Raw genomic sequence first — 9,814 nt, forward strand, 5'->3', positions numbered from 1 at the left:
TAGGCTAAGAGTCCAGTGAAAAAGGGAAGTCGGTTGGAACAAAAATCTGCAGCCACTGTGGGTCGCCAGGATCGAGTTTGGGAACCACTGCCTTAGAGCATGGGTGGGCCTTTCTGGCAGCATCTTAAATTGGTTTCAGTTTTACTTAACAGGTAGAAAATTCTTTGTTTATGTGTGGCGACTGTATTTTGGAGATCTATGATATTGTATATGGTTTACCACAAGGATCTATTCTGGTTCTGCTACTTTTTTCAAACTACATGCTTCCATTAGGTCAGATTATCTCAAAACATAAGGTGAGCAACCACAGATATAGTAAGGGCATTAAAAATAAACTTGAATCACTAACTGTTTGGGTGGTCCAGATCTAATTATACAATTTTCATTATGCTATAACTTATTAAGTTTATTACATAGAGAATTCACAAAAAAATGATGTTTGTTGCCGATAGATGGCAGCACCTGCCCTGCATTCCAAAATGGCAGGGAGACAGTTGTCAGTCAAACAGTGGGTGCGATGTGTTCGCCTTTTCATAATTGCATAATTATATCTGGACCACCCTGCAGTTTTAAAAATCAAGGCGGAAATAAAGAATTTAGGGGTAATTATTGACTGTGACCTAAACTTTAAATCTTATATTAAACAGATTACGAGGACTGCATTTTTTCACTTTAGGAATATAGCAAAAGTTAAACCTCTTATAACTTTACAAGATGTTGAAAAGTTAAATCACATTTTTGTTTTAGTGGAATAGATTACTAAATGCACTCCTAACAGGATTACCAAAGAAAGACACCAATCACTTGCAATTAGTGCAGAATGCAGCAGCCAGAATCTTAACTAGATAAAGGAAATGTGAGCAAATCTCATCAGTTTTAGCATTGTTACAAAGGTTACCCGTGTTACTCAGAATTGACTTTAAAATACTACTCATGGTTTATAAAGCCTTAAATAATCTTGCCCCATCCTATATTTTGGAATGCCTGACCTGACACTCCAAGTCGTAACCTTAGCTCTTCTAATGGTGGTCTGCTTATAATTCCAAGAACCAAGCTTCAAAGAAGTGGTGAAGTGGCCTTTTGCTGTTATGCAACTAAAATCTGGAATGACTTACTAATTGAAATTTGCCTGGCTAATCCATTTTAAAAAGCTGCTTAAACCCCATTATTTTAGTTTGGGTTTTTGTAGCTACATTTTAGATGTATTCCTAATAGCCTACAATATGTGGGTATAGAATTATATTCTTCAGCGATCCACATCTACTGCTCTGCTATTCTCTGTTGTCTTTTGCACTTCTTCTGTGGTGGCAATCTGTTCCACCACCACCACCTGATCAAAGCACCATGCAGCTCTCTGTATTGATGTGTGTGCCTCAGCTGTCCACGAGACCAACTTTATCAAATCCCATTATATAACACCTGGAAACAAAGAGGAATTAACTAAGAACATTTATGTTAGGTAGCATTCCCAGTGGGGGCTGGGTGGTCTTTTGATCTTGAACTGGGTGGTCTTTTGATCTTGAAACCCCTGCAGATTTTTTTTTTGTTTTGTTTTTCTGTCCTCCAGGCCATCTGACCTTATCGCCTGACTCATCCACTGAGACTTACACATGACACTGTATATACGAACGCTACTCTTCTACTTATAGATATTTTATTCTGTTTTTAAGATTTTTTCTTTGTTATTTATTCTTTAATTTCATTGCCTAATTTGTTTTTCTTTTCTTATAACTTTCTCTTTGACATCTTGTGAAATACTTTGAGCTACACTGTTTGTATGAAAATGTGCTATACAAATAAACGTTGTTTCATTCTGTATCATTGTGGCTTAGTTCTATCGCATAATCGGTCTTTTCATTGCCTCGGTATATTTTTATATTGTGCATACACAACATTCTAAACAAAGTGGATAATGCTGAGTGTTGATTGGTATTGTGAACTTAGCAATGACATGCAGGTTGCCTTAGCACTTTCCAAAATGTAAGGCTTTGATGAATAATCGAAAAAAATATAATTTGTATACACAATGCATGAGAAAAACATATGATTTAAGTATACAACAGCAGCCAGTGCTGGTTCATGCTCTGAATCAAATAAAGTCACAGTAGTTTGATGGCAGATGCATATGAAAATCTGATGATTACATAACATACTAACATTTCTGCAGCTATGTCAGACACTAGTTTTTGCAGAGCATCATTGATTACAAACTATGAGTGAACATAACCATTGATAAAACAGAACAGGAAAGACAAAAAGAGAATAATATGCAGCCTGAAACTACATCAAGGCTATAGACAACTGGTGGTGCTCAAAATGTCAAAACTCTACTTGTAATTGCTGTTTTGAGCTGGCAGAAAAAAGAGGAACACATCCTTTCCTCAAGAAAACAGTACCAGGAATTTCTGGAAAAAAAAATGAGTTCCAGCTTGTTGTCACAAACTTTTCTAAATCAAAAATTTTTAATGGAACAGGTGATAGACTTGGTCAGAAAATGTGCTATGGTCATACCAAATGCTAGTCACAAATCATGGTTCAAAGGCAACAGTAGAGATTAAAAAGTCAGATCCAATCAAAACAAAAATTCTCTCACCATCACTAATAATCGCTCTATCCTAACCTGATGCTTTCCAGTTAATATGTATACATATATATTGAGAGAGAGTTGCAGTAATGACATCACTATAGCACATTCCTTAGGAATTCTGATTGCAATTGACATGGCAACAAGTGACGGAAACAATGAAAAACAGCGTTGCTCCATAATAAAAAAACCAAACAACTTTTGAGGAGTATAAGAGCAAAATAAAAGTTTGCAAATGATTCCTCTAGGTAAAAAGTAGAATGGACATATATTTTGTCTAATCTACTCTATTTATACTGTATAAAATCCTAAGCCTAAGTGCAACAGTGACGTTTTTATGTCACGTTTTTTCCGGCTTATTTTAAAACCTTCATATATATGTTTGGCATCATTCTTTTCAGAATTTATCGAAGTTTAATGTGATGTTGTTAGATTTTCAGATTCTTATTCCATTTTACATTATAAATTAAAAAATATCAAGAACTCACGTCTTGCGAGACGGGACTTTGTGCCAAAAGATTTAACCATGCCCGGGGCCGGAAATAAAACACAAAGAGTTGCACGAGCTGCCGATCAAACGAAACGGCAGCAGCAGCAATCCAGCAGCTGATCGAGCAAAGTGTAGGTAAAAAAAATATATATATTTGTTTCCCATTGTGTCACCGTTTAACAGGTGGTTTTGGAGGAGCGACCGCGTCTCCTTGGGATGTGTCCAGTCCCCCTGTTCACAACATGAGCGGCAGAGATGCGAAGTGGCTAGCGAGCAAAGCAAGCCGGGGGGTTGGCGAGCAAAGCAAGCAGGGGGAACCCCCTAGTTTATAAAAGATGTGTAGCTTCAAAGGTGGATGTACCTGGTACGTTTTAAGGCTGTTATGTTTATGTTTGACTGGTACTCCTTGAGCACTATTTTAACCACAGGAACAGGCATATAATTTTTTAAATAATTGTTCACTTTACTACACAATTTCATGTGGCAAATAAATATAAAATTTTAATGGGAAAGAAATAAATTGAAAAATGCTAATTCTATCCTTCAATCTGCCCTTAAGGTTTCAGGAACTGAGAGCATAACTGAATAATTGGTAGGAATGTCAAACTAATGGGTACATCAGATACATAAAAACATAAGAAATGTGACATACGAGAGGAGACTATTCAATCTGTAAGGCTTTGTTTGTTTAGCAAATATCTAAGTTGAAAGGCTGTCAGGTTTTCTGCCTTAATTTATATTCAACAGTTTTAAAGGTATAACCTAACGTTTTATTGGCCTTTACCATTGTTTCTGCACAGACAATGAAAATGTTGTGTCAACATAAACTCCATACACCTCTAATTTCTTTTCAGAGGTTGCCTCCTTTAAGAAAGTGTCTCCCATCTTGTATTAATTTATCCTTTTTCCAAAGTGCGGCACTTTTCTGCGTTAAACTGCATTTTCCAAGTGTTCACCCAGTGTGTGGGTGGAGTTTTGAGAATCAATGGATAATGACTTTTGGACTTTTGGATAAGGGAATGAGGTACATGGCCCAAGCAGTTCTCTACAGAAATTGACCTTAATTGGATGAACCACTTTTAGGAAAGCCTAAACCTGGTGGTTATGCCCCCCTCAGAGGTGGTAGTGAGGCTGAGGTTGCTGGTATGATTAAAAACATCTGATGTGGAAAGGCTACAGGAATAGGTGGAAGAACTGGATATCGTCGTAGTGTTTTGTTTTTATGGCTCTTCAGTGTTGCATGAAAGACAGGGACAGTGCCGTAAGCCTGGCAAAAAACTGTAATGGTCCACCTTATTTTTTTCTATAAAGGGGGACCAAAGGATGTGTTCTAATTACCAAGGGATCACACTTGTCAGGCACACTTGGAAAGCAAATGTCAGGGTACTGGAATGTTCAACAGATGGATCCACGAGTCATGAGGAACAATATGGATTCCGTTTTGGTCATTGAATGGTGCACCACCCAATTTTCCCAATTTTCTCCAAATTTTATAAGAGAACATTGGATCTATAAATACAGAGTTCAAAGGCAGCTGCTGTGTGTTTGTGGCATTATGGCGTTAAATCAAGTCTGTTCAATGTGGGCAGTAGACTCAGACAAAAGATGCATCTTGTCTCCTCTTCTGTTCATGATTTTCATGTAACAATTATCAAGGCACAATAGATGTCTGGCAAGCAACGTGGAGTAAAACCACAGTTTCTCAGGATTCAAAGGAGCCAGCTGATGTGGTTATAATGCCATCTTGGCATCCCCCCACTGAGCATGTACAGGCAGTGCCCAGTTAGAAAAGTCTGAGGGGCAGGCTCAGACAATGCTGAAGCCAACATCTCTCTCAGCTGGTATAGAACATCTGGGAATTCCCCAGGAGGTGATAAAAGAAATTGTTACAGATGCAGAGGCCTAGTCAGCCTACCTACTGTATATATACATTACATACTACAGTATTTAAATAACAGCAAATTACTTTTCTTATAGTAATAATTATTTTTAAGTCAAGTGGGCACAGTATTTATCTTTCAATTAGCTGTGTTACCTGGCTTCACCCAGGAAATGCCCTATGACAACAGGCCTTTTTTTGTCCAAAATGAATGTTCCTTCTGAAAAAACCAGCCATCACCACCACACAACATTCAAAAATGTAAAATGTGAGAAAATGTTAAACAAGAGAATGTTAAATTGGGGTTCTGCTGTATTAGGAAAACAAATTTTGCATGTGTATGTAAAAATTAAAGTACATGATAATATCTTAAATGATAGTAATGTAAGATTAAGAGGTTAATGTAAACACAACCTGATATTTCTTGTGTACTGGTATATAAAAGTATTAAATGTAGCAATAGTAATACATAGCAAACTCAGAAGTATTTTGATAGTAACAGACTGTTGCATGCTACTATTACATTCAGTTCGTGACCAGGGGGTTCCCATATTTGAGGAACGTATTGTTATAAAAGGCGCACACATTTAAAAATGCAGCACTGCAAACATCTGCTTTTCAGCGTATATTCCTCATCAATATAATGAGCCATTATGTTCAAACATGTTTCCTTACTTCTACTCAACTACAAATAAGTCATGGTTGCATAAAGCACTGCTTCTTCCGGATCCATTTTGATTTTTGTCTGACATTTAGAATAAAGTGAATGCAACTTTCTTTTTCCTTTTCACCATGCGATCACCTCTCTTTTTTCCTGTTTAGGACACCACATCTTTAGTCGTCCATCCACACTATTGTCCCCCAACAATCACTTTTCTTCCATCATTCATTTTAATGAAGCATGGTCTCGGTGTGGTGCTAAGCATGTAAATTGGCATAATATTAATAAATATTTCAAAATTTTAAATATTGACAAGTAAAAAATTTATTGACAAATAGAAAATACACGTCAGCTAATTTTCCTTTATCTATAGCTTCAGATGTCACCATAATTTCAATCAAATTCACCAAAGCATTTTTGAGATTTTGGAGTGTTTAGTTTATCTATTGTTGGGATTTACCCATATTACCCATAAATATTGATATACTGAAATGTCCTTTTTGGTCAGAAACCACCCTGTCACATTTGAGCATTTTAACTAAAGTGCAAATAGTATTTTTGGTGATGACTATGTGAGTGAGTGAGTCAGTCATTTATTCAATTTTGTATTACATATATACTTATACATCTATATTTATCAGCACGACTGGCATCTGTTCCTTTGGGCATTTCCATTCAGGAAATTACCTCCAGCAGGCCACTGGTGTGAATGTCTCTGACCAAACAATCAGAAACAGACTTCATGAGGGTGGCCTGATGGCCCAACGTCCTCTAGTGGGACCTGTGCTCACTGCCTGGCACCATGGAGCTTGATTGGCATTTGCCATAGAATACCAGAACTGGCAGGTCCACCATTGAAACACTGTGCTTTTCACAGATGAGAGCAGGTTCACCCTGAGCACATGTGACAGACATGAAAGGATCTGGAGAAGCTGTGGAGAACATTATGCTGCCTGTAAGATTGTTCAGCATGACTGGTTTGGAGGTGGGTCAGTGATGGTCTGGGGAGGCATATCCACGGAGCAACACATAGACTTCTATGGACTCGACAATGGCACCTTGACTGCCACTAGGTATTGGGATGAAATCCTTGGACCCATTGTCAGTACCTATGCTGGTGCAGTGGGTCCTGGGTTCTTCCTGGTGCACGACAATGCCCGGCCTCATGTGGCGAGAGTATGCAGACAGTTCCTGGAGAATGAAAGAATTGATACCATTGACTGGCCCCCACGCTTGCCTAACATCCAGCAGAACACCTCTGGGACATTATGTTTCGGTCCATCTGATACCACCAGGTTACACCTCAGACTGCCCAGGAGCTCAGTTGATGCCCTGATTCAGATCTGGGAGGGAATCCCCCAGGATACCATCTGTCATCTCATTTGGAGCATGCCCTGACGTTGTAGGCATGCATACCAGCACATGGGGGTCATACAAACTACTGAGTACGATTTTGAGTTGCTGCAATGAAATTTGGGCAAAATGGACTAGCCTGCCGCATCATTTTTTCGCTTTGATTTTCGGGGTGTCTTTGAATTTAGCCCTCTGTAGGTTAATAATTTTCATTTCCACCAAACAATGTGGTATCCTTTCGTTCGTAACACATTACCCAGCCAATATCATTATAGATATTCAGCATGATTTTTTTTCCTATTGAGATCTGATGCATTTTCAAAGTGTTCCTTTAATTTTTTTGAGCAGTAATACATGTAAAATTCTTTTTACTGAGCATCTACAAGGAACTGTGTATTTATTGTAGCCACAAACTGTTATTCACTTAATTTATCTCCTGTTTTAATATTGTTGTATTCTTTATGTATTTAGTCCTGAACTTAACAACCCACTTTGTAAAATGTTTCTTAAAAAGAGCTGTTTACTTAAATGATACTTCTGTTGAAAAAATTAAATTATTTTTCGTCACATACTGTGTGATAAATGTATAGACTTTAATTAGGACTAATGACGCATTCCAGTATGTTTTTTGTATTTGAATGGAGATCATACCAGAAGTGACAATGTAGCACTGCTCTTAATCTGAAAATGAGTAATATGTAAAGTGTGCCAAGTGTTGGGGAAATACAGTCTTGCCTAGCTTTTGAATGATTCCATAATTTGAGCATTTATTAGAGTTGTGAACATGCAATACATTTTTCATGTATATTGTTTTTTTTTTCCCAAAACCCAAGTACAGTAAGCTCAGAGTACACATTTATGTTTTGGACTGGGGCCGGTTTGTGAATCACAAGCCCAACAGGTTTCACAGGTAATTTACTGTTATTATTATTATTATTATAGGAACAGGTTGCTAACTTAATTACTTGGTCCACATACAGTACATCTATGTTCTGTTCTCTATAATTTATTATAAGGTCTAGATTTTGTCATTACACACTCAATCCCCTATAATTTGCTTGTGCACACTTTAATATATCTAACAGAATTATTTAGGAATTGGAATTCTATCAAGCATATTTGGTTGAGGCAGTTGTTAGTGTCACACATTACACACATTTTCTAGGTAACAGATAGCAGCAAGAAGTGAAATATGGTGTAATTTTACTTTGCTAAAAACACAACCAGTCATAAGAACACTAACACTTTGACAAATGAGAGGAGACCATTCAGTCCTTCAAGCTTGTTTGTTTTTACAATGTTCCAACAAAAGGAGAAAATAACACTGTTTATAATAACTACAGTAAGCCGTCTCAATATCTCATCTAGGAGCTAAACAATGTCAATATTAACATATACCCCTAACTCTTTTTCAGAAGTTGCTTCCTGCATGACAGTGTCTCCCATTTTGTATTTATAATTGACTTTTCTTTTGCCCACATGTAGTACTCAGCACTTTTCTACATTGAGCTGCATTTTCCAAATGTTTGCCCGATTCTCAAGAATATCCAGAATGTCAATATAAACTGATGTGCCCACACGTCTTCCTTTATTAAATAAAGTATGTTTTGCTTTTAAACAAAATTTTCACTTTTCAAAACTGATGTTATCCTTTTGGGAATGGCAGAGACTTTATAATGTTCTAACAAAAGGAGAAAATTACACTGTTTATAAGCAATTATCTGCTTGTTAAATCATAAAAATGTTCCCCAGGCTTTCTGAAAAATTGTTCTTGACATACTTGTAATCGGCTGCACAATCAAGCATTCCTAACAATAATCAAGTGGATTGGCATTACGGTTCAACAGAAATGTTATGTCAAACATTGCTATTTGTCTCCATGTTTCATATGTAGAATTTTGAAGAGTTTACAGAATGTTTACTTTGAAAACAAATTTTTATTGAGATGTACAGATTTAATTTGCAGTGTGTCGTGTTTAGGATTTCAAACAAAGTGCTGCATTTAACCTGTATTGAATTATCAGTCAGAAAATGGATGGATGCATTTGCTCTCCCTCTGCAGGACGCACTCAGACGTCTATCCATCTTTTAAAGGCAGATGGACAATTAAAGTTAGTGAAAGTTGCAAAAGACTTAGCTGATCATGTTGCTCTTCCCACAAATGGAGGCTATGGATCTGCACTGGCGATCGGAAGGTTGCCGGTTTGAATCCCGTAAATGCCAAAAGGGACTCTGCTCTGTTGGGCCCTTGAGCAAGGCCCTTAACCTGCAATTGCTGAGTGCTTTGAGTAGTGAGAAAAACGCTATATAAATGCAAAAAATTCTTATTAAAGAATTAAAAGTGTCAAGAAAGTCAAGTAAGAGGAATGAAAGCTCACAGGATGTGAAAGGATCTACAAATGGAAGTCTGAAGAAATAGGTTGAGGTCTTTCAGTGTTGGCGTCAAAAAGGGCAAATTTGAATATCCATTTAATACAGGTTGTTATGTTAATTGTACCTACTTTATTGTGCTGTTCATAAAATGCAGGATCTTCTAAAGATTAAAAATATTTTCAAATCTCCTTATTTTCCATCCCTTAAATGTATGCTAACTTTATCAAGGAAGTTGGAACTATCACCTTCAATCTAAACAGTTTATTAAAGATATTGCTGACCTATCAGTGTCCTAAAAATCATCTTGTTCTCTTTTTGAGTTGACTTCCTATAGCCACCAAAGGGTTCTTTGGCAACAAAAACATATTCCTTGTTACATAAAAGCATATATGTATAATATTTTACTTGTTTCTTGTATTTATATTTGCATATAATTCAAAAAGCACCTATTCTCATCATCATATCTGTCCTCTA

Source organism: Polypterus senegalus, chromosome 3 (assembly GCF_016835505.1).
Source record: "Polypterus senegalus isolate Bchr_013 chromosome 3, ASM1683550v1, whole genome shotgun sequence".
Taxonomy (NCBI): domain Eukaryota; kingdom Metazoa; phylum Chordata; class Cladistia; order Polypteriformes; family Polypteridae; genus Polypterus; species Polypterus senegalus.